The 27,500-nt window shown below is 35.4% G+C and overlaps 2 long non-coding RNA genes across 4 annotated transcripts in view; one reads left to right on the forward strand and one right to left on the reverse strand.

Moving 5' to 3' along the window:
• The first annotated feature begins 680 nt into the window (after window positions 1-680).
• LOC137642833 (uncharacterized) overlaps window positions 681-27,500 on the forward strand; it is a 95,688-nt gene continuing 68,868 nt past the window's right edge. Inside the window, exon 1 of one of the 2 annotated variants that reach the window (XR_011044874.1) lies at window positions 681-788. This is a non-coding gene — a long non-coding RNA (uncharacterized lncRNA). Of the gene's footprint in view, window positions 789-859; window positions 882-27,500 lie in introns of those variants that run through there. The other variant, XR_011044876.1, reaches the window with a different exon arrangement.
• On the reverse strand, window positions 12,087-15,016 carry LOC137642832 (uncharacterized). 2 transcript variants are annotated; one of them, XR_011044872.1, is made up of 3 exons: window positions 14,818-14,966; window positions 14,397-14,524; window positions 12,087-12,554 (listed from the first exon to the last, which is right to left on the reverse strand). It is a non-coding gene; the product is annotated as an uncharacterized lncRNA (long non-coding RNA). The 2 variants fall into 2 exon arrangements; XR_011044871.1 differs by lacking the exon at window positions 12,087-12,554 and having other exon boundaries at window positions 14,486-14,524; window positions 14,818-15,016.

A 27,500-nucleotide genomic window follows, 5' to 3' on the forward strand; every position in this document is an offset into this window, starting at 1 on the left:
TATATATATATATATATATATATATGTATGTATATATATATATATATATATATATATATATATATATATATATTTATATATATATATATATATATATATATATATATATATATATATATATATGTATATATGTATATATATATATATATATATATATATATATATATATATATATATATATATATATATATATATATATATATATATAATATATGTACACACACACACGTATATATATATATATATATATATATATATATATATATATATATATATATATATATATATATATATATATATATACGTCTGTGGAACAGATACATAATCAAAATCAAAATAAAAAAATATATTTTTGTTTATTCTTTTTCTAGTTTTTATAACATTAACAATATTAGAATTATCATATTATATTTTCATATTCGAAATATATTTTATTTATTTATTTTTTTTTCCTGAGGATCGATTTCTTCAAACAATTGTTTTCGTAGTTTTAACAAAATCATAAACAAAACCAACATTTATTGTATTCATGATATCACTCTAATACACCAGAACCATCTGTTGGTAACAATGGTAACAAATAAAATACAAGGACAACTTAGTTCGGAGAGAGTATAGCATTGCTAAACAATCCTTTGGGGACTTACATCAGGAAGGTTCTTCATCATTACGCTTGATATTCGTTTTTTTTTATAACAGCAAAGTGGACGTGAGGGATACCAATTGAAATTGTTTTAATTTGTGAAATATTTTCTGTGAACTTTTAAGTTTCTATCATCTGGAATTATGTAAGTAAATAGAAAAACATGGTGTTTCATTGTCGGGAAATTTTGGAACTAAATGTAGCGTAACATCGTCTATATTCCCATGGATACAAAGTAGTTAAGTGCGGATGTTTTTTTATTTATTTTGCTTTTATAAAAATAAAATTTATGACTTCCTTCATAGAACAATCTTTTATTACGTTGTAACTAATTGGAGCGATACTTCATCTACATCCCAATAAGTGCCAAGTAGTTTATAAGTGCCCGTGTTTAATTGGTTTCTATTATATTAATGCAATTTGGATGACTGCGTTATATGGTGAATTATATATGAAGCTGGAACTAATTGTAGTGTTATAACGTCTATATACTAACCGCAGGTGATTTTATGTAGGCGATTATATTTATGCAATTTAGATGACTGCTTCATATAGTGAGAGTTATAAAGTTAGAAGAAATTAGTGTAACATCAACATACCAATAGGTGTATGTGTAACATCAACATACCAATAGGTGTATGTGTAACATCAACATACCAATAGGTGTATGTGTAACATCAACATACCAATAGGTGTATGTGTAACATCAACATACCAATAGGTGTATGTGTAACATCAACATACCAATAGGTGTATGTGTAACATCAACATACCAATAGGTGTATGTGTAACATCAACATACCAATAGGTGTATAATAGTCATCGTATTTTTATATTTGTGGTTATATAAATCCAATTAAAGACTAGTGCTTAATATAATGAGTTTTATGACAATTACTAATAATTCAAATGGATAGTTCTATTTGTATTTAAAATTCACAACTTTCCGTTCGAAATTTTAAGATCTCTTTAATGTGGGAAGAAGAACTCTACCTTATGTCTTTGCCTTTACTTTCATGTGAGTGACAGTATATGTATACTGAAGTGTTTTTGATATATTCTGAAAGATAATCACACAATTTCGAAATATCAAACTTGCCACCAAGACAGGCAGTCGTTGACGATAGTTGCACTGGGAAAAGTGGAGGGATAGGGTAGAATTTGTTGTTAAAAATTTGCTAATTTAATAATACTTGGAACCTCTTGATTGAAAAGGCATACAAAACTCAAAGCTTTCACAATGGATTTTAAGCAACGCATGAATAGTAACCTGCCACCATCGTTACATTAATGCTTGGAAGCACTTGATTCAAAGGCCAGCTAATAATTTGTATAAAACACTAAATTCCAGTTGATCGATATTATGTTTGACAGCCCCCAGTAATCGGAAAAATACGTGTAACGAACTAGTTTGCTGGCTACCCAAAAGTCTTGACATTACCCAAAGTTGATAAGGCACTGATTTGTCAACATGCACTAGCGGTCCGATATATAGATAATGACTTTTTTTTTTATTTATGTAAAACTATAAGGTTTGAGACAAAAATTCCACAAGTGAATCTGCAAGCAGAGCCTTAGAGGTTATTTCTTTTTATGTTAGCACTATTAGTATAAGTACTGCATACCTAAACCTTAGCATTCTAACCTTAATCAGCATAACCTAGCCTAGTCTATTGATCGATTTAGCTATCAATCAGTGGGGTTTCTAATCAAATATAACTTATAGGCAGTGTATATAAGTTTTTATATAGATAAGCAATCTCCTGAATATACTATCAAAAGTTGCGGTAAGGAATCTTGGTAGTGAGCGTCATGTTTAGCACACTTGATAATGTGCAAAGTGAAACTCTGGGAACTAGTTTACTTTGTAATGGTATCCTATGTCTTGTCAAGTGATTAACCATATCCTCTCCAGCTTTATTGCTTTTCTCTTCAAAATTACACCCCCACCACACCCCTATCTAGACGTTATTATACTATCCCAGAGGGAGACTGAATTTTTTTCCAAGGAAGCCCCCATTCTTTATCATAACTCTTTAATTCCACGTAAATCGAAGTAACTTAGAATGAATAGCTTATGACATATGAAAGTAGTTTCATGGTCTGGAACCTACAAAGTCATTTAGTGTATTTACCAATCAAACCTAGGTGTCTTATTGCGCTGCCCTCCTTTCCCTAACATGACATATGACACAATGTAGAAAAGTAACCCTTAACGCACAACGTAGTTCACTTTATAATCTTATTAATTACTTAATTATTACGTTCTTTGATCACTTAGGATTGCTGCTGTTGAGCAAATGAAGTGCATGTAATAATTATGAAATATCTAATCATTCTCGTTATTTTAAGAGAATGTAGTTACTATTAAAAGTTTCTAAAGATAAGGATACTAAAAATTTCAGTTCATGTTAATTATTTGAATCTCTAAGAAAAAATTTTAAGTTTTCTATTTCTATAAACTCAACTAATCTTTGAAGCATTGTGGTACAACTTTGACATATTTCCACACTTTATGCTTATATTAAGTCTGCCAATTCATAGCCCAAAAGAGTACATAAATCACAGCACTCGCTCTTCTATAGAAATTCAGTTTTACGATGAAATTAATATAGCATCTTTTGGTTCTTTGGTTTATAGCATTAAAGATCTTACTTTGGGTAATCAGTTATTAAAGCACCCCTGTCCACATTGTACCAGGCTTACTAATGTTTAAGTACATACTTATGGCTTCTGTGACTTCCTTTGTCAGATTAAGGAAAGGTATTTCTTATCCGCCCTTTGTTAGTAATGGGCATTGCATATCACGTTTAGGTTAGAAAAGTTTGTGGTCCTGATTGTATTCGTCTTAGTTTGATTTTTTCCAAAATATACATAGTTTCACTAATTGGTATTTTGTACTTTATGCCTGTCTTTTTAGAATAGTATGCTAATCTGTGTATAAGTAGAGTATATCGGGCTGCAGTTTCCATAAAATATGTAAATTGATTATAGAATTGAAGGTTAAGATAGAATTGAATGTTAAGATAGAATTGAAGGTCAAGAGTGTAAGGATACAAGCATGTTAATGTGCAGGAAATAAGATTGTAAAACTGAAAATGAAACTGGAATTTTCAAAATACAGCAACGCTGCATTCTTGTAATTACGTAATTACTAGAGAATGTATCATGATTTGATTAATCACAATAGTTATCAATTGGTTGATTACAGATTAGTTATAAACTGTTGACGTACGTAGTATGTATAATGGGAATTTGCAAATCTTCTTCTTCAAATCTAAAAAAAAATTAATCTAGAATTTCCAAACCTAAACAATGTACATTATATACTTTAAATGGTTAAATTTATATTTATAATTTTAACTAACTTTTAACTTTAATTAACTGTCTATAGTTTAGAAAATTTGTGTATAAGCTAAGAAATTGACCTAAAACACTAAGTAAAGTATGACTTATACATTCCCATTATACATATATATTCCCATTATACATAATTCATTCGAAAATTAAGACAAATCTGTTCTCCACCTATTAGTAACTCTAGTAATAAATCAAAATATTTCAATATATATTCCAATATTTTGTACTTCAATTCTATGAATGCAGCACTACTGGATATGCTCCAATTACTGTTGTATTTTACTGGTACGATGATCTAACTTTCATATTGTCATGTTGATTATTGTTGAGCTTACATTATTTTACTCTTGAGTACAGATTTTAATGATTGCATTATTTTTAGGCCTGGATAAACTACTACTGGGGTCAGCCCCGATGTGATTCGGATTTTAACAGCAGCAGCAGCAGTAGGAAGGTCTGGCAGGACTAATATAAGCAGATGGCCTAGTAGCTGAGGACCTTTCACGGGACATCTGTTATGAAACGAAAAAGGAAAATTCTCAATGAGATCTGGCATGGTATGTTTCCCATTGCTTTTCCAAATCAGTTTCTATTGCTGCAAAAATCTTCATTGAATTAGGGATTACAACGTGCATGTGGATTTTGGCTTCATAAGCAAAAACTGAGCTTTACACTATTCAGGTTTTTTTCGAAGTTTTACTGATATGTTCAAACTGGTTAACTAAAAATTTCGTTTTATTAGGAATAGAAGATTTGACTCATTGTCATTAATCTTTCTGAAAAAAAAATTCAGATAGTTCCTTCTATTGCATAATGCCACAATTTGAGTACCTAATATCCTACTGTAAGGGTTAAGAGGAGGAAGTTTCATTTGTGAAATCCCATGTTTTTTACTTTGCAAATGAATGTATGAATTTATTTATTTGCTAGTTTACCTATTTGTAATATCACAAGTTTCGTCCTTTGCAACCGTACGTTTGACTTTAGTTTACCTATTCTGTTCGCATTACATTCTCTCTCTCTCTCTCTCTCTCTCTCTCTCTCTCTCTCTCTCTCTCTCTCTCTCTCTCTCTCTCTCTCTCTCTCTCTCTCTCTCTCTCTCTCTCATGACACTCTTATCCACCATGCCAGAGCTTGTTCTTAATCATAATCACGATCGGCTGCTAAGCCTTTAAATGCAAAGGGCTGCTGTTATATTTCGCCACCCGTCCATATCTTTGAGCTTTTAATAATCTACTTTCTCTTCATAGTCCTCAGCCATGTAAGCCAAAGGCTTCCAGTTCCTCCAGTGGCTTATGGAGCCCAGTTAAGTTTTGTGAACTAATCTCTGGAGTGCAAAGAGCATGCACAAACAATCTCAATGTACCCCTCGCCATGATCTCATCCACATGTGGCACTAGAGTAGTCTCTTTAGTTTCATTTCTAATACTGTCCTGCTATTTAACTCAAAATATTCTTCTGAGGACATAGTTCTCAAATCTACCTAATCTGATGGATATTTTGTCATACCATGACTCTTGCTAATACAGTAGCACAGATCTCTGATATATAACCTGAATTTTGTAATTCCAGGTGACTAGAGATGGGAGTTTAATTTAGATAAAAAAAAATCACAATGGCTGAATTAAGTGGAATTTTTAAACCCTAAGACCTTGTATTAGAGATCATAGTTACAATTAATGAAATTACTCTAAATCCTTAACTATTTCTTCCAATGATATTTAATCTAGATATTTCACCTTGCATTATATATTTAGTTTTCCTTTCCCTTGAGCCCAACCTCCTGTGATATTTCATGCATTCTGGTAAGCAAGCATTACCAATGTGATGGTCTGATGAAAACTGTAAAAGCAGAATACTCTTGGCCAGTTGATTTCCTATTACCAATACAATCTAATCCTTCTGCACCATCCCCAACTGTTCTTAGTCATTACAAAACCAATTAGGATAAACATGGGTGATATGCTTGGCTATGACAATCCTCAGACAACGTGCACAGCTATTTGTTAAATACCTCGCCCATGCTAGTTGCTCTTGTATATATAGTAAGCAATCAGAGCCGCCAGTTTTTTTAAATCTGATTCACTTTTAGAAATATAAAAATATAATTTAATATCATTTTTAGTTTTTCGTTAAAGTATTTCAAAATTTAAGTGATACAGTACTCTTTATTTTAATTTTGTTTGTATATAACTGATAAAATTTTAAATTTTAATTAAATCTATTCTTATAGGTGTGTAATCTCCAAGTAGTCGACCGAGCCAGCCATTCTAGTTTTTTCTGAATGTTGGAGGATCAAGCTACCTGGTGTGAAAGGAACCAAAATTGTTGCCGTTATTAAAGCTAAGGACGGGACAAAGGACAGCGGTGATTTTGGAAAGTGTTATTTTTCAAATATGGGTAAGCTGCTCTGTTTAGGGAATTCTACAAAATTATTATGGAAGGGTTTAATTGAATTAACCATGAAAATTATGCTTCTATAGCCTTCAACTATACAATAAGCCACAAAATTTTCTATATAGGTCATGGTTATTTTTGCTAATACTCTTAATCTATTGACCTGAATGGCTGTCTTTTCCTGTAGACCTCAATATTCTGGCTTTTTTAGAACTTGAGATTTTTAGTTCATCTTTGTTAGAGAAATCATATCTTTTCCATTATCAAACTTTTAACATTACTTATTTAACTTGCATACCAGTAGTTTCTAGAATGACAAAAAAATCCTATTTGCTAAGTGTGAAAATTAAGATAGTTGGCTTCGCATACTTTAATATAACCCTTGTATATTAATGTAAGAAATCTTGGTTCAGTGTCATCCAGTCCCTAAGAAAGCACCTAGTTTGATCCAATTCATGAAAAAAAAACTATCATAGTTGGTTACAAAGTCTTGGAAAACCATTAAATCATGTTTTTTAATACATAAATTCACCGTATTATCTTAAAATATGAAGCATACTTTGGTTAAAAAAGGCGAATGCTTTTAAAGCACCTTAAACATAGAAGTGTTTTAGCAGAGTTAATTAATTTTAATACTCTTATTATGAAAGTCCTGACACCTGTAGTTAAAGACCAGTATTCTATTGTTGCCATTTGGAATTTTATAAAATAAAATTCGAAAATTAATACTGTCATAAAACTGGAATAGTTCAGATATTTCTATTAGTTTGGGTTCAAAGATAAGTATTGCAATGTTTATGGAATTTGCATTCTAGAATGTATGCTAATTAAAAATGAAGCTAGATTTTATAGCAATTCGTATTTCATAGTTTGAAAATTGGATAAGTATATTGTTCGTTTGAGGGTTAATGTTTAGACAAGGTTTCCTTTGATATTGTTTAACAATATTTCTATTTGCTCTTATGTATTCACTTAACTCAAAAGTAATTAAAATATATTGGGGCTCAAACTTTCCTTAGTATATCAGGGTGGTCAAAAATGAAGGGACAGTTTTAAAAGTAGTGATACATATATAAAAAATGCAGCCTTTTTACAAAATCCTCGTGAACCATATAGGTATAATTTTCAATGAAATTTTAATTTTTAAATGCCCATATGCAGTAGTTTCTATCCGTAGTTCATATTAATGATTGTGATTTACATACATCTTAATCTGTCTGGTTATTGAAAGTAATATGTATGAAATCTAGTCTTACATGTAGTAAATTGATAGTTAACAATATAGGGCCAGTTGAAAATACCTGTTATTTAAAATACTAAAGAAAAGTAACTAGTAAAAAATTTAATTCTAGAAATTTTAATTAAATCTGAAAGACTTTGGTTTTAATCCTGCTTTGATTTTAGTGTTAATCCTGATTAGCCTTTTGACTGAAACAGCGTCGGGGGGAGGGGGGTGTTAGCTGTTTGTGTGGGGAAATAATTCCTTCCTGGAAGCCATAAACATGATGGTATAATTCTTCCTGTATATAATACAAAAAAAAAATAAATAATTCCACCTCAGAATGCTACTGTGGTTCAAATAAAGTATTATATTTTTTAATTTAGCTGTTGGTGAGGACAGGTAGTCAAATTTAGCTGCTAGTGGGTGTGAGGGAAGTATGGTTGATCTAAACATGAACTGCATGCATATTTTCCCATTGACTTTTAACTGGTATATTGTATGTTCTTGATATTGCCAGAGGGTTTGAAGTGCTAGTATCCACTTATGAGGTTAAGAATACGTACCTTGTACTTTTCATTGTATTTTCATAAATATCTGTTAAAGGATACCTTGTGAAACAAAAATGACTCAATAAAGATATAAATATTAGTCAGTTGTCAATTTTATTTTATTCCCAGAAGACTTAAAAGTATTAATTATATATTCATATTCACAATATTTGACAATGTACCGTACAAACCTACATACATCTGAAAGATGGCTTAATGTATGGTTATCATATTTTAAATTACTTTGCTAGGCTGAAAAACATCTTTAGATTCATGAAATTGAAAAGTGACAAGATTAATGTAATTTAAAAAAAAAATAGGAGCCTTCGGCCACTTGATAACAAAATTGACTTGCACCATGATTTATAGCATCCCATAATGTATAAAGTACTGTAAAAGGCTATTTTAGAAACATTGAATTCCATCATAAATGCATATTCAATATTTTCGAACACAACGTTCAATTGAGGAAATCTACTTTATATTCAAGAATGTTAGTGTAATTTTCATAAAGAAAAAAAAAAGTTCAGAGATTTTCTGAAATACTGGTTAAATTTTTAATTTTATTATTGTGTTCAATGTATTAGTTTATTGCAAGTATTAGTATACTGTATGTAGACATATGAATTGTTAGCATAAATTTTCATGGTTCACTTGTAAACGTATGAAAGTTAATCTTTCCAATTAAGTGACCTTTGGTATGAATTGGTTGAAGCTAAAAAGTTTCATTTGCAGATGAAAAGATGTAAAATAAGAATTAATTTTCTTGACTATGATAATATTTCTTTAGGCTTTCCTTGATTTTAACTACCAAACTTTATTTGTATTGGAAATTGAGGTGCATAGTAACTTTAACCGTAGTAATGTGTCAATGGTAATCATGAACATGAGACTTAATTTAAAAATATCCTTTTTTATTTAAATTGTAATAATGAAAAAAAACTAGGTGACTGGGTGTAGCTGTCCTAGCGTCTTAGCAATTTTTCAACAAGTAATTTTTGATTCGTACTAACCCTATAGCAACGTAGTGCTATTAGTATACTTTATCATGTTGCATAACTGAAGGGCTTTGGAGTGATCACTTGGGCACTACTGCCACTACCTCTGTTTAACATTTTAAACTTTTCCTCCTGTGCTGCCTCCATTTCATTGTACCTTCGTTCTCACACTTTTTTTCTTACTTAACGGGACTATTTTCTAAAGGGATGCTTTTCTGGTCCTTTACTGCAGGTGAACCCTACTCTACAGGAACTTCAGTCGTCTTTAATTTTTCACAGGCATTCAGATATTAGTTTTTCAAATCTACAATAGCCAAGCTTCTAAGTCCTCAGTTTTCACTTTAAACCCTTAATTTACTAAATATATTTAGCCTTTCATATGTCTATTTGGGGCTTATTGTATAGTTTAGGGGCCTCACATTTGAAAGCTCAAACAGTGGACAGTTTTAACAATTTGAAACCAAATCAACTATTAACCGTGTCAAAACCATTTGTTTGGCTGATTATGTAGCTATAACCTTGGAATATTTGAGTCCCATTATGATAACTTATCATTTTTCAACTTGTTTTAATGGGAAGCCTGTGTAAATTAGATTAGTTTGAGTGATCCGTGACAAGGGCGAGAACAAATTCACCTTTAACAATATTGTTGGTTTTTCTTTAAAGTTGCACTTTCGTTACTGTGGTAGATGAACTTAGTCAATCCTGGTAATGTTTTTAACGTTCCATTCCTGAATGTTAATCCAAGTACTTAATGTTTCCAAGATGTATATACTTTCTAAGCAATCTTAATTTAGGGATCAAATAGTCAGTCAAGAGATATTCAAGTAGACAAATAACTGTCCCAATATCTATATCTCAAATGTTACTTAGGCAGTTTTTCTTAACTACCACAAATTCAGTATGGTTTTCAGTTAGTTTTATTATTGTCCATTCACTCTTACACTGGTAAGAATTTGGTTTAAAGTGTCAGCAGTGTCGTCTATAACATTTACGGAAAAGTAAAATTTTGTACTGTGCTAATAGTATGAGCTTCACTATGCTTTTGTAGGATTTTCACAAGAGCAGTTGTAAGATGAAGATTTGTGCGGTTGTGTATAAACAGATTATCTGCCAAAGTAGAATCCCCTAAGGTACCCCTAGTTTAATGGTTTTTATAAGTTCATATTTGCTCAGTTTTTTCTATCAACCAAGTAAGTTCCTTTAGGCATTCAAAAGCTAAAGATCTTAATACCTATGGACCACAGATAATTCAGTAGTTATGGCATAATCAAAAATTTTTCATACATCTTTTCTAGCTTGCTTACAACTGATAAGTTTACTAAACACCAGGGTTTTTTTTTTCCCTAGTTTGTGAGCCTTTTAGGCAACCCCCACAACATATTGCAAGGTTATTTTTTTACAGCATGTGAAATTGATTCCTATATACTTTGAAATTAATTAACCCTTTACTAATTAACCCAACTTTTGCAGAGTGCATTTTACGAATAAGAGATGGCAGAATGGGTCTATCGTTGATGCAACATGGTGTCTTAAAGCCCTTTTATAAGCTAACCCACTGAGCCCACTTTCTTTGGAGAAGAATTGTTAGGAGTCTGTGATGTTTAGTTAAGAAGCTAAAAGGGTCATTCCCAAGATAAAGGCTACAGGAATCAGACAGTCTTCTGGAAGGTTGTGAGAGGACGCCCTCCCTTGTGGGCCCGAGAGGAGCTTGTAGGGGCTTAAGGCCCTTTTGTTCGAGGACACTTTTCATTGTGAGAAATGTCCTCACCTCAGGGCTTTTGAGAAGAATGCAAGGTAGCAAAATCAAGAAAGAAAGCAGTGAAAGAGCGAGTAAGAACTAGAAACCTCTGGTTCTTAAAGGTTTTTATATAATTTTATCAGTAGGAAAAGAAGCTAAGAAAACTGAGGCAAGATCAATTAGTCCCAATATTACTTTTTTCTAAAACTGCATCTACTACATAAAACTATATCTACATTGTTTTCATAATATATAAGCACCTGTATTTTTGTTTTCATAAATAGGTTCAAATACATACGAAATTGATGTGTCCTTTTTTTATTATCAAACCAGCATTTTAGATTGATAAAATATGAAACATTTGAAAATCGGAAAGTAGACTGGTCTAACTATAGATCATACAAAAAAGATGGAAGAGATTGTAGTGTATTGGACAGCAGCTGGGTGGGCGCAGTAGCAAGACGGGCAGCTGGGTGGGCGCAGTAGCAAGACGGGCAGCTGGGTGGGCGCAGTAGCAAGACGGGCGCCTGGGTGGGCGCAGTAGCAAGACGGGCGCCTGGGTGGGCGCAGTAGCAAGACGGGCGCCTGGGTGGGCGCAGTAGCAAGACGGGCGCCTGGGTGGGCGCAGTAGCAAGACGGGCGCCTGGGTGGGCGCAGTAGCAAGACGGGCGCCTGGGTGGGCGCAGTAGCAAGACGGGCGGCTGGGTGGGCGCAGTAGCAAGACGGGCGGCTGGGTGGGCGCAGTAGCAAGACGGGCGGCTGGGTGGGCGCAGTAGCAAGACGGGCGGCTGGGTGGGCGCAGTAGCAAGACGGGCGGCTGGGTGGGCGCAGTAGCAAGACGGGCGGCTGGGTGGGCGCAGTAGCAAGACGGGCGGCTGGGTGGGCGCAGTAGCAAGACGGGCGGCTGGGTGGGCGCAGTAGCAAGACGGGCGGCTGGGTGGGCGCAGTAGCAAGACGGGCGGCTGGGTGGGCGCAGTAGCAAGACGGGCGGCTGGGTGGGCGCAGTAGCAAGACGGGCGGCTGGGTGGGCGCAGTAGCAAGACGGGCGGCTGGGTGGGCGCAGTAGCAAGACGGGCGGCTGGGTGGGCGCAGTAGCAAGACGGGCGGCTGGGTGGGCGCAGTAGCAAGACGGGCGGCTGGGTGGGCGCAGTAGCAAGACGGGCGGCTGGGTGGGCGCAGTAGCAAGACGGGCGGCTGGGTGGGCGCAGTAGCAAGACGGGCGGCTGGGTGGGCGCAGTAGCAAGACGGGCGGCTGGGTGGGCGCAGTAGCAAGACGGGCAGCTGGGTGGGCGCAGTAGCAAGACGGGCAGCTGGGTGGGGGCAGTAGCAAGACGGGCAGCTGGGTGGGGGCAGTAGCAAGACGGGCAGCTGGGTGGGGGCAGTAGCAAGACGGGCAGCTGGGTGGGGGCAGTAGCAAGACGGGCAGCTGGGTGGGCGCAGTAGCAAGACGGGCAGCTGGGTGGGCGCAGTAGCAAGACGGGCAGATGTGTCGGTGTAGTAGCAAGGATAGCCGGGTCATATATAACCAGAAATTAATTTTTAGTAAGGCTGGAAGAGAATAATCATCTTTGCCAGAAGGAAATTTGGTATGCCGGAACTAGTTTCCATCTTTGTTTGTCCTTGTTCTGAAATCTTACATGACAACCTGGAAAATTTTTAAAGAATTAGTTAATAGTAGTTGTAGTCTTTTAATATAACGTACAATTTACAACACTTTGAAAAACAAACTTTGAAAGCATTAGTTAAAGTTATATGGACCTGTATTTTTTACAATATTTCTTCCTTTCATAATATATGCCCAATATTATTAACCCCCTTTGTTAGATTAAAAACTAATATAGTATAAAAGTCAATATATTATAGTTATCTCTATTTGCAATGTCTCAACAACACTCAATTCTATTTACATTTTACTTCCTTACTACTCGAGCCGTTTTTCAATCAATCCATTAAAATTGCCATTCAAGTTACTTTGATTTTCTCTTAATGTTTCATCAAATTCTCTTAATGTTTCATCAAATTTATTGGAATTTAAAATCACACTATTTTACATATTCAGCGAAGTAAACTGGAAACAACAGAACTCTTGAAGACATGAAATCAAAGTAGTTCGGAAAATTAACAAATGTAAGATAATTGAAAAAATGCGAAGTTAATATCAATGGCACCTGCAAAAAGACAACGCAACTATAGTGTATTGTATGCATTAACCGAAAGTAAAACCCTTCAATCCCATAACTACACATTTGTCTCCGTATATAATAATTCCGTCTTATTGTCTAAGTATATTAACTTAATTGGAACCGTAGTTTCTTTCTGCAATTGCTCATTTATACTACTAATATCTTAAGCACTGATATTCTGTGGTACAAATTAACTCAATCCAAACCTATATAAATTGGAAAACTGAAGTTAGCTAAAACTTACTAATTCACTACGATACCGTAGCTTTTCAGGTTAAGCTAGCCATGGGTTAAAATGCCAACAGACCAAGATTAAAATGTACATAATCTAATACCCACAGGTTTTATGGCAATACATACCCATGACCAAACAAATAAAAGTTAAATATTTAAATTAGTTAGGGGAATGGCATGTACCATGCTCAACTTTTATAATTGAATTTACAAATTAGTTAAATATCTTAGTTACCGTATTTTAAGTGCTGAAGTATTTTAGAATCAATTCATGCTGGTTTGAGATAATTTATGCCACTGAGAAAATTTTCAAAGATCAAATCTAGTTGATAAGCCAAGCTAAAATCAAGTGCAAAAGAGCTTTGGCTACTTGTGTGAGATTTAGTCCATTATAAAGTAAAGGGACAGAAATAACATTCTTAAATCCTTTACACAAATTAACACCGTAACGTGTTATATGTTGCTGAATGGATGTTGATTTCAGCTAATATCTCATCAATAGGACATGGGTAGCCATTTAGCACCCAACAGCAATCAGGGACAAAACCTTGGTTGCGTTGTGGTTAGAACTAAAAAATACCGGTAAACATATGCACTGTGTGACCTATTCAAGAAGTACTTCAATATTACCAATATATGCTAAGAAAGGCACTGGCTTACTAGAAGAGGCACTGGCTTATTTAAGATTCAATTATCGTGCATAGATTAGTACTAAGGATTAAGTGTAAAGACCATTGTCCTGGGCTAAACCAGGTAAAGTACCTGAATAGGCAATAGTACCATCAAACAGTGTAAATGAAAATTGCAGAATTCTAGAAAATTAGGCTATAAGCTGCATAGTTTAGTCAATTTCCCTTAAGTTCAATGAAAAAGTAACCTATCAAATCTTGTGCATTATAAGCCAAAATATGGTCAAGATACCGTTGGTCAGCTTTATACTGAAAAACCAGTATATACTGCTAAACTTAAGTCAGCCACATCCAAAATATTCAATAATTAAACGTTCAAGGAAAATTTTTAAGTATCTAGTAATATTAGTTTATTAAAAAAAAAATATCGACATATCTTACTTCATAAAGTTTCCATGATAATGTATTGCTCAAGGTTTTTTTTTATTAAAAGTTCTATTGCGAGTGATCCTTGTCCTATGTACTAGTGGTTCATTGTGCAAAATCTACCTTTGATACAGGATGTTTACCTGAAAGAATTCACAATTACAAAAAAATCGGGTTAACACTCATTATATATGTGGTATATTACAAGTCAATATACAAATTAATATTCAAAATATTCTTTAGCAATTTCATACAGTGGTTATGAATTTTACTCAAGCAACAAGCTACTTGGCACTATATGAGCACTAAGGTTTTAGAACTTCACCAAAGTGAGAGAGACTAAGCTGAACATTTGTTAAAAATGTTTGCTATGGAATAGCTAATATATTGGGCTTATGATAAATCAATCAATCTTAAAACTCAGAAGGTTATTTACCTATTATTGTGCAAAAGTGGATTCTCAGAGCTGCCTAGTATTCCAAAGATTAGTCAGTTTGCGACTCTGATACATACCCATCCATATATCCCTCGCTACTCGAGGGCTTGTTGACTTCTTTATACAAGAGCCTTATCATTATCAATAGGAAAAAAAAATATTCATGTCAGTGGAGAATCTTCGCTATCACACAGGGTGTAGAGACCTGAAAAATATGGTAAAATTGCTATATCATACCGAAAAATCTTTTCCATACTATTTAACTTATAGTTCCCACCCATTAAAGATTTAAAATTTCTAAATCTACTCATTTCAATATTTAGAATAAGTCATGAGGTTTTATATTCTTAGGAGGATGGGGACGATAAATTTTACTACACTGAGATATTTGAGCTAGTGTTAATATAAAAGCAAATGTTACTATAGTTCCAAATCAGTAAACCAAAAAAAAAAAAAAAATTCTTTTAAAACCTTCAGTGGCCCAAATGTCAGCCTTCGAGACAAAACTCTGGCTAATTTCTGGTATTAATTATTAGTGTAAAAGGTTTAATTTTCATAATGCAGAAGGCTGAACATAATTATTGATAATTCAAAGCTCTATTCTGGAAGCAACTATCCTTTACCTCAAAATCATTTTGCACTTTCTAACACAGCGTCAGTTTACCATATTTATAGGTGAGCAACCATATACACCTGTGGCCAGCATTGCAAACTAATATACATATGGCCTGTATTGAACAATATACAGAGACCGGCATTACACAATATACCCATGACCTGAGACTAGCATTGCAAAAGTAATATACCTGTGATTGGCATTGCACAAGTAATATACCTGTGATTAGCATCGCACAAGTAATATACCTGTGACTGGCATTGCACAAGTAATATACCTATGACTGGCATTGCACAAGTAATATACCTGTGACTGGCATTGCACAAGTAATATACCTGTGACTGGCATTGCACAAGTAATATACCTGTGACTGGCATTGCACAAGTAATATACCTGTGACTGGCATTGCACAAGTAATATACCTGTGACTGGCATTGAACAAGTAATATACCTGTGACTGGCATTGCACAAGTAATATACCTGTGACTGGCATTGAACAAGTAATATACCTGTGACTGGCATTGCACAAGTAATATACCTGTGACTGGTATTGCACAAGTAATATACCTGTGACTGGTATTGCACAAGTAATATAGCTGTGAATGCCATTGAATAAGTAATATACCTTTGACAAACTTTAGACGAGTAATATACCTGTGATCAGCAATGCACAATGTGCCTGTGACCGGCATTGCACCAATAATATACCTGTGATCGGCATTGTATAAATGTACCTGTGACCGGCATTGCACAAATACTATACCTGTGACTGGCTCTCTATATAGCATCTGCCTGTGCCCTGCTCTGCACAAATCTTTTACCTGTGACCAGCTCTGACCAAATCTTATACTTTTGGATGGCTCTACACAACTACTATACCTGCGACCGGCTCGGCACAACTCCTATACCTGCGACCGGCTCGGCACAACTCCTATACCTGTGACCGGCTCGGCACAACTCCTATACCTGCGACCGGCTCGGCACAACTCCTATACCTGCGACCGGCTCGGCACAACTCCTATACCTGCGACCGGCTCGGCACAACTCCTATACCTGCGACCGGCTCGGCACAACTCCTATACCTGCGACCGGCTCGGCACAACTCCTATACCTGCGACCGGCTCGGCACAACTCCTATTCCTGCGACCGGCTCGGCACAACTCCTATACCTGCGACCGGCTCGGCACAACTCCTATACCTGCGACCGGCTCGGCACAACTCCTATACCTGCGACCGGCTCGGCACAACTCCTATTCCTGCGACCGGCTCGGCACAACTCCTATTCCTGCGACCGGCTCGGCACAACTCCTATTCCTGCGACCGGCTCGGCACAACTCCTATTCCTGCGACCGGCTCGGCACAACTCCTATTCCTGCGACCGGCTCGGCACAACTCCTATTCCTGCGACCGGTTGGCACAACTCCTATACCTGCGACCGGTTGGCACAACTCCTATACCTGCGACCGGCTCGGCACAACTCCTATACCTAAAACCGGCTCGGCACAACTCCTATACCTGCGACCGGCTCGGCACAACTCCTATACCTGCGACCGGCTCGGCACAACTCCTATACCTGCGACCGGCTCGGCACAACTCCTATACCTGCGACTAGTTCGGCACAAATCGTACACTTGTTACTGGCTCCGCACAAATCATACATGTGACCGGCTCTGCAAACGTGATATACCCGTGACTGGCCATGTCCAAAAAATATACCCATAACTTTCCCTGTGCAAATTATATACCCGTGACTGGCCCTGTCCAAATAATACACCCGTGACTGGCAATGTTCCAAGAGTATACCCGTGACTGGCCCTGTCCAAATAACATACCCGTAACAGGCCATTCCAAATAATATAGCCGTGACTGGCCTTTACAAATAATATATCTGTGACTGGCCTTTCCAAATAATATACCCGTGATTGGGCTTTCCAATTAATATACCCAGGAAAGTCCTTTCCAATTAATACACCTAGGAAAGTCCTTTCCAAATAATATACCCGTAACGGGCTTGTCCCAGTAATATACCTGTGACGTAATATACCTGTGAGTGGCCCTGTCTAAATAATATACCCATGACTAGCCTCTTCCAAATATTATACCCGTGACTGGCCCTGTCCAAATAATATACCCGTGACTGGCTCTGTCCAAATAATACACCTGTGACTGGCCCTGTCCAAATAATACACCCGTGTCTGGCCCTGTCCAAATAATAAACCCGTGTCTGGCCCTGTCCAAATAATACACCCGTGACTAGCCTTTTCCAAATAATACACCTTTGACCGGCATTGAACCAGTAATATACCCAAGACGGGCATTGCGCAAGTAATATACCTGTGACCGGCATTGCACAAATAATATACCTGTGACCAGCATTGCACTAGTAATATACCTGTGACCAGCATTCCACAAGTAATATACCTGTGACCAGCATTGCACAAGTAATATACCTGTGACCAGCATTGCACAAGTAATATACCTGTGACTGGAAATGCAAAAGTAATATACCTGTACCCAGCATTGCACAACTTGTATACCTGTAACCGGCATTGCACATGTAATATATCTGTAACCAGCATTGCACAAGTAATATACCTTTAAGCAGCCTTTCACAAGTATTATACCTTTGACTGGCATTGCACAAGTAATATACCTTTGACTGGCATTGCACAAGTAATATACCTTTGACTGGCATTGCACAAGTAATATACCTTTGACTGGCATTGCACAAGTAATATACCTGTGAATGCCATTGAACAATTATTACACCTTTGACCAAAACTGGACAAGTAATATACCCGTGATTAGCAATGCACAATGTGCCTCTGATCGGCATTGCACCAATAATATACATCTGACCGATATTGTACTAATGTACCTGTGACCGGCATTGCACAAATACTATACCTGTGACTGGCTCTCCATATAGCAACTGCCTGTGCCCTGCTCTGCACAAATCTTATACCTGTGACCAGCTCTGACCAAATCTTATACTTGTGGATGGCTCTACACAACTCTTATACCGGCTTCCGGCTCGGCACAACTCCTATACCGGCTTCCGGCTCGGCACAACTCCTATACCTGCGACCGGCTCGGCACAACTCCTATACCTGCGACCGGCTCGGCACAACTCCTATACCTGCGACCGGCTCGGCACAACTCCTATACCTGCGACCGGCTCGGCACAACTCCTATACCTGCGACCGGCTCGGCACAACTCCTATACCTGCGACCGGCTCGGAACAACTCCTATACCTGCGACCGGCTCGGCACAACTCCTATACCTGCGACCGGCCCGGCACAACTCCTATACCTGCGACCGGCCCGGCACAACTCCTATACCTGCGACCGGCTCGGCACAAATCATACATATGACCGACTCTGCACAAATCATATATGTGACTGGCTCTGCACATATAATATACCCGTGACTGGCCCTGTCCAAAGAATATACCCATAACTTTCCCTGTGCAAACTATACCCGTGACTGGCCCTGTCCAAATAATACACCCGTGACTGGTTCTGTCAAAATAGTATACCCGTGAATGGCCGTCCAAATAACATACCCGTAACAGTCCTTTCAAAATAATATACTCATGACTGACCTTTGCAAATAATATACCTGTGACTGGCCTTGTCCAAGTAATATACCCGTGTCTGGCCTTGTCCAAGTAATATACCCGTGTCTGGCCTTGTCCAAGTAATATACCCGTGTCTGGCCTTGTCCAAGTAATATACCCGTGTCTGGCCTAGTCCAAGTAATATACCCGTGTCTGGCCTTGTCCAAGTAATATTCTCATGACTGGCCTTGTCCAAGTAATATACCCGTGACTGGCCTTGTCCAAGTAATATACCCGTGACTGGCCTTGTCCAAGTAATATACCCGTGACTGGCCTTGTCCAAGTAATATACCCGTGACTGGCCTTGTCCAAGTAATATACCCGTGACTGGCCTTTCCAATTAATATACCTGTAACGGGCCTTGTCCAAATAATATAACCGTGACTGACCTTTCCAAATAATATAACCGTGACTGGCCCTGTCCAAATAACACACCCGTGACTGGCCCTGTTCAAATAACACACCCGTGACTGGCCCTGTCTAAATAACACACCCGTGACTGGCCCTGTCCAAATAACACACCCGTGACTGGCCCTGTCCAAATAACACACCCGTGACTGGCCCTGTCCAAATAACACACCCGTGACTGGCCCTGTCCAAATAACACACCCGTGACTGGCCCTGTCCAAATAATACACCCGTGACTGGCCCTGTCCAAATAACACAACCGCGACTGGCCCTGTCCAAATATACACCTGTGACTGGCCCTGTCCAAATAATACACTCGTGACTGGCCCTGTCCAAATAATAAACCCATGACTGGTCTTGTCTAAATAATACACCCGTGACTGGCCTTGTCCAAATAATAAACCCGTGACTAGCATTGTCCAAATAATATTCCCTTGATTGACATTGTCCAAATAATATACTTGTAACTAGCATTGTCCTAATAATATACCTGTGACTGGCATTGACCTAATATTAAACTTAACTGGCATTGTCCTAATATACTTGTGACTGGCATTGTCCTATTAATATACCTGTGACTGGCATTTCCCTAATAATATCCCCATATCTATCATTGTCCTCATAATATTCCAGTGTCTGCCATTGTCCTGATATACCCTGACTGGCATTGTCCTAATATATGTGACTGGTATTATTCCAATAATATACATGTGATTGGCATTGCCCAAATAATATACATTTGACTGGCATTGTCCAAATGTACATAGTGACTGGCATTGTCCAAATAATATACATGACTGCCATTGTCCAATTGTACTTGTGACTGCCATTGTCCAATTGTACTTGTGACTGCCATTGTCCAATTGTACTTGTGACTGCCATTGTCCAATTGTACTTGTGACTGCCATTGTCCAATTGTACTTGTGACTGCCATTGTCCAATTGTACTTGTGACTGCCATTGTCCAATTGTACTTGTGACTGCCATTGTCCAATTGTACTTGTGACTGCCATTGTCCAATTGTACTTGTGACTGCCATTGTCCAATTGTACTTGCGACTGCCATTGTCCAATTGTACTTGCGACTGCCATTGTCCAATTGTACTTGCGACTGCCATTGTCCAATTGTACTTGCGACTGCCATTGTCCAATTGTACTTGCGACTGCCATTGTCCAATTGTACTTGCGACTGCCATTGTCCAATTGTACTTGCGACTGCCATTGTCCAATTGTACTTGCGACTGCCATTGTCCAATTGTACTTGCGACTGCCATTGTCCAATTGTACTTGTGACTGCCATTGTCTAAATAAATTGACCACCACTGTCAAGTGATATAACGCAACATTGCACAAATAACATACTTGACAGGCATTCCATAAATATAACTGACCAGCATCGCAAAAGTAAAACTAATCTGTGTTGCACAAGAAAGATACTTGCGACTGACATTTCACAAATTATATACCTGTCCGGAATGGAGATTATGTAGGAGACTGCCATTGCAAGAATATTCCTAACCAACATTGCAAGAATATACCTGACCGGTATGGCAAAAATGACATACCCGCGACTAGCATCTCAGATATATCCCTGACTAGTAGGTCATAATATACCAATGGATGGCATTGTACAAATAATACACCAGTGACCAGCATTGCACAAATAATACACCAGTGACCAGTATTGCACATAATATACCTTTGACCGTCATTGCACATAATATACCTGTGACTGTCATTGCACATAATATACCTCTGCCCTTCATTGCACATAATATACCTGTGACCTTCATTGCACATAATATACCTGTGACCGTCATTGCACATAATATACCTGTAACCGTCATTGCACATAATATACCTGTAACCGTCATTGCACATATATACCTGTAACCGTCATTGCACAAACAATTCACCTGTGACCGGCATTGCACAAATAATTCACCTGTTACCGGCATTGCACAAATAATATACCTGTGATCGGCATTGCACAAATAATTCTGACCGGCATTGCACAAATAATATACCTGTGTCCGGCATTGCACAAATAATATACCTGTGACCGGCACTTCACAAATAATATACTTGTAACCGGCATAAATTATATACTTGTGACTGGCATTGCACAAATAATTCACCTGTGACCGGCATTGCACAAATAATTCACCTGTGACCGGCATTGCACAAATAATTCACCTGTGACCGGCATTGCACAAATAATATACCTGTGATCGGCATTGCACAAATAATTCTGACCGGCATTGCACAAATAATATACCTGTGTCCGGCATTGCAGGAATAATATACCTGTGACCGGCACTGCACAAATGATATACTTGTAACCGGCATAAATTATATACTTGTGACTGGCATTGCACAAATAATATACTCATGACCAGCATTGCGTCAATAAGTCGTAATAATTATTTCATAAATAAAACCGCCTCATTATATCAATGCGTATCTCTCTATAGGCAGAACTTAAAGGCAATAAACCTAAATCAAATATGTTACCCTATAAATCAATTTAGCATATCTAATAAACTAAAGTCTCATTTGTCATCTTCACGAGTTACCGCCTAGATCATGGCCTAACACTTCAGATGGCTTATCAATAGACCAGGAAAAATAAAGCATTTTTTTTAGCATCGACTATGCTAAAAATCTCATCGTAGGTCATGGTGTACATATTTTTAAATCTTGAAAAGTACTTCAGCTTATCCTTTCAACAAACGCTTTTAGAAACAAAGTTAGCTTATCCTTTCAACAAACGCTTTTAGAAACAGTTATTTGAATTGTGGATACTAGGAGACAGACTAGTCAGGGAAATTTCCTCTAGGCAACTTAATGAAAATAAATAAAATTACTGGAATATATAGTTCTGCTCTAGTACATCGGGAACTTGAACAATTATATAAATCGCAAATTAATCTAATAATCTAAACGGGGCTAGTATATTCAGTTAAAGAAAAATATAACTAATCTCTTCCTATATATAAAATATATAAAGATGCTCGCCACCCGTCACAAAAAAAAGGGGGCACAAAGTTTCCTAAACACCACTAACCGATTAAAACTTTTTAAAAAGTCTGGCACAAACTTGATGCTTTTTCAGGCAGCGACACCTTCCATCTAATATCTATATCCAGATTGAATCAATTACGAACAAATAACACTTCATATAGAATCACGAACTTCATGGCGTTAATAACACTTATGTAGTCTTGCACTAAGCTTTGAATCGAAGGTATAACTCAATACATTTACGACAGACTTTAGCTAAACGAAATAACATATGGCGATTGAGAAAACTTTAAAATAACACCGTCACTAAACATTTCAATTAAATGAATATATCCTAAAGTCACTTTACAAGTAAATGAAAAGTTTACTTTCGACCACTATATAAACAATCGAGAATTCGTTATATCTGTGGAAACTATATAAAAACCAATATGAATACAGCAATACCCACTAACCATATTCCATTTTACGTCCGCGTAGCACTTCAGTTAGGCAAACTGATGTGTAAAACATAATCTTTTTTTCATCAACTGCTGAAGTAAATCCAAGGACCCGGGACATGGCAACCATAAACTAAACCTAAATATTACTTGCTCGACCGTCCTTGGGTGGCGCCATCTGTGATAGATAATCCTCACCATTATAGGACACGAATAAAACATTTCCCATCGTAACGAGATATAACATATCTAAATCGTAATGATATTTCTATGGAACATAAAATAAACCACTACGTGAAAAGTATAGTCTGTAGGCATAGTTTTCTAAATAGACATTTCAAAATACAATATTTCTGGAGGATTATTTGACGAGAATAATTCTAAAATTGTAGTTTTAATACTTCAGTACATTATGCAGCACACATAACGAACGAAATATGCTCTATATTTCATGGAATATATACTATAATAAATAACATTCGTTTAAAAATCTAGTTGTTACCTCCGCCAACGAAGTTTGAACGAGGTTATGTTTCCGTACTAGTTTGTAGGTTTAGAATTTGTATGTGTGTGTGTTTGTTTGTGAACAGCTTCCTGACCACAACTTTAATCACAGAGAAGTGAAACTTGCAGCGATTATCTTTCATGTAAAAATCTTTAAATGATTAAATTTTGAGAAGGTAAAGGTTAAAGGTCAAGGTGATGTTCAAGCAAAATATTCAATTCACGTGATCAGTTATAAGTTTGAACATCGTTGTTACAAAGACATCAAACTTGGTTCATATTTGAGTATATGAAAATTCACGTGAATTCATACATGTAAAGGTCAAAGTTCAAGCTTATGACGAGGAAAAGGTCGAGAAATAAGCTTGTGCGGCGGAGGTCTTCTCTCTACTGAGCACCCCTCAGTTATTGTTATTGTGTGCCTACAACTAATTTCTTTTTCCGTTGACAATAAAAGGTTATTGAATACCTCACGGCTCCAACAATATATTCTAAACACATTTTAGTTCATTCTGATTCTAAAAATTCATACATATCTCATTCTTATGTTACTCTAACACATCTTAGTATTATTATAATTATTATCATTATTATTTGCTAACCAACTATATCCTCATATAGCCGCTCCTTCTAACGTTTTATACATATAGCTATATTTTTTTCAGCTTATGTAAGCTACTGTTCACACATTTTTCTATACATCTGTATCATATATTTTCATAAACCTTTTATTCCCGGCATTACTATCTCAGATATAGTATCACAGACGAGCTTCCCTAGCCTTCTCTACCCTACATAAAACTAAAATTCTTCTTAGATCCTGACTCCTGCTCCTTTCCAGTAGTTAATGACTTGTTAAAGTTTGGATTTTACTAAATTTACATATGATGGATATGAAATAATAAAATTTCATCCTTAAAACAGAAGGTTGTAAGAACAGTAGATATTATGATTTCACTTTCATGGTATCAAGAGGTTTTTGAAAATTTCCTTCAAATATTACATAAAGTTATGAAATTTCAAAGATTACACTTAACGATGTCAAATGTATTATTTGGGAAGCTATAATCATGGCATAATTTCGTGTAAATCAAGCCTTTTAGCCTATGAAAAGTTAATATTAATTGCTTAATATATTGGTTTCATGATGTTAAGAAAATAAAGGCATATTGATGCCAATACCTAATTTTTTGACTTGTATTTTGAGAACTTAGGTAATCAAAATCACTCTTATTTTTGTTTCGCTTTGATAAGACGACATCTTCTTCGAAAATTTATACATACCTCAATCACAGGTAGGATGAACGAAGAAACCATGGAATTTATTTCAGGGTATTAAATGAAACTCACTGAACGTTAAAGATGTGTGTAAATCAGATGATAAATTCCAGCGTTCCAGAAATCATACTAATTGTAAGCATGTCTGTCGCTGATCTTACTAATAAATCGACGCAGAAGAACTTGTTAATGACTCGTAGCTTGTGACTATATTAATGGTTGTTTTTAGTTTAGTTGGAATCTCGTCGAGATACGACCATTTGCGTAGGATGAATTATGTTTCCCGATATTCGAGTACAAGACAAAAATTAAGACGCTTATGATGAGAATATGAGGACGAAAACCAACTTACTTACGAAGCTATATTATTCGTAAAAGATACAAGGCAGAAAGGACAAAATTCAGGCCTTTTTATCGTTCTAAGTATCCATTGGAGTATAGCATTCATAAAGGATAGAAAGAACTATGTAAATTCTGTCAGAAATTAGATGTAGCATTGCTATGCATACAAAGGAATCCTCCAGAACATTCCTATATATAAAAGGACCTTGAAATCATGTTATATAATATCCATTACGTATTTCCAGCTGACGAAGAGTAGTATATAACTTATCCATTACTTCTTTTCATCTAAAGAAGATTAGTACAAAATGTACTCATATCTGCTTTTGTAATATTTCCAGAAGAGGAACGAGACGTTCATTAGCTTTCTCTCTCTCTCTCTCTCTCTCTCTCTCTCTCTCTCTCTCTCTCTCTCTCTCTCTCTCTCTCTCTCTCTCTCTCTCTCTCTCTCTCCGGTACAGAAAAAAAAATCCACACACTATATATATATATATATATATATATATATATATATATATATATATATATATATATATATATATATATATATATATATATATATAAAAAATTTATATATATATATATATATATATGTATATATATATATATATATATATATATATATATATATATATATATATATATATATATATATATATATATATATAAAAAAAAAATTTATATATATATATATATATATATATATATATATATGTATATATATATATATATATATATATATATATATATATATATATATATATATATATATTATATACACATATATATATATATATATATATATATATATATATATATATATATATATATATATATATATATATATATATATATTCATATATATATATATATATATATATATATATATATATATATATATATATATATATATATATATTCATATATATATATATATATATATATATATATATATATATATATATATATATATACATATTCATTCAACAACCCCTTCTCCATACTCACTTCTACCTCAGAAGGAAATGAATTATAAAAGTCATAGAAAATACATGAACAAAATATATTGATTCCTTCGAGATGATATCAAAATACATTTATACTTGATATATCTATTTCAAAACAGTTTCAATCATGCTGTAATAAAATAAAATATTTGGTCATTCAACTGTAATATTTAACATTATCCATTAGCTTCTGCATATCTCTATGAACTTAACTTAATTAGAAAATATGAATTCATATCATACGAAAAATAAGACGAATTTTGCAGGTAAATTTCCTTTATATTTCCGCATAAAGATATTCTCCTATTCAGAAGTAATTACCAAAACGACCAAACAACAGTTTCGAAACTATTTTGAAGTTATAATGATGCAAAAACGTTGGATATATCTATCTCATGAAGCAAGAAATCCATTAAACGTTTATCATTTCAGGAATGATTAGAGGAGACATCATTTTCAAACTTGAACAGCCTATTAAGATACTTGAGAAGATTTATGCGAAAACTTAGAATCTGAGGGATGAGTTTCATAGGTTTATTATAGGGAAAATCGTCGGAGGAAGATGAAAATGAATAAAACGTTCTGAGGAATGAAAAATACTGAAAAGTTTTGGTTTTCACATCTGGAAAATTAGCCTTAAATATATTTGAAACAGAAAAATAATGAGTTCGATGTGTTATTATTATTATTATTATTATTATTATTATTATTATTATTATTATTATTATTATTATTATTATTATTATTATTATTATTATTATTAGCCAAACTACAACCCTAGTTCAGTAAGGAAAGAGAATAGGGAAATAAACTAATGAAAATTAGTAAAATAAAATAAAATGAAATATTTCAAGAACAGTAACGTTATTAAAACAATAAAATATTTCAAGAGCAGTAACAACATTAAAACAATAAAATATTTTAAGAACTGTGACAAAATTAAAATACATTTCTCCCATATAAACTATATAGAGAGACTATTTGCAATTGAACAAACAAACTAATTAAATATGGTAAATAGAGGGAAATCAGCAGTTTCAGCCAACCACGAAATGGAAGATTCCATTTATGCACGAGTTGTTTCACTGGCATTTGCATTCATAATGAAGCTGAATAAATATCAGAACAGACTACTTAATAAAATTACATTTGCTATGATGTACCAGAAGGAAATATATATCTCTTGATATTTTGGTTTACGTATATTTCAGTGTCTATTATATGTTCAAGTTATAGATTTAATAAAAAATAAAAATGAATATAAACCTTTTTGCATTTGTTCCTTACAATCAGTAAAGGATAAACAATGTCAGCTGTCAATTTCATAGATAAAATACTATTTATTTGGCCTCCCTTTCCTATTTATAGTATTTCCTTTATGAAAATAGTAGTCATAGCAATACTAAGATCTTACGCATTAGTGAAATAGGGGGAAAGGATTGAAAG

Source organism: Palaemon carinicauda, chromosome 6 (genome assembly GCF_036898095.1).
Source record: "Palaemon carinicauda isolate YSFRI2023 chromosome 6, ASM3689809v2, whole genome shotgun sequence".
Classification (NCBI taxonomy): domain Eukaryota; kingdom Metazoa; phylum Arthropoda; class Malacostraca; order Decapoda; family Palaemonidae; genus Palaemon; species Palaemon carinicauda.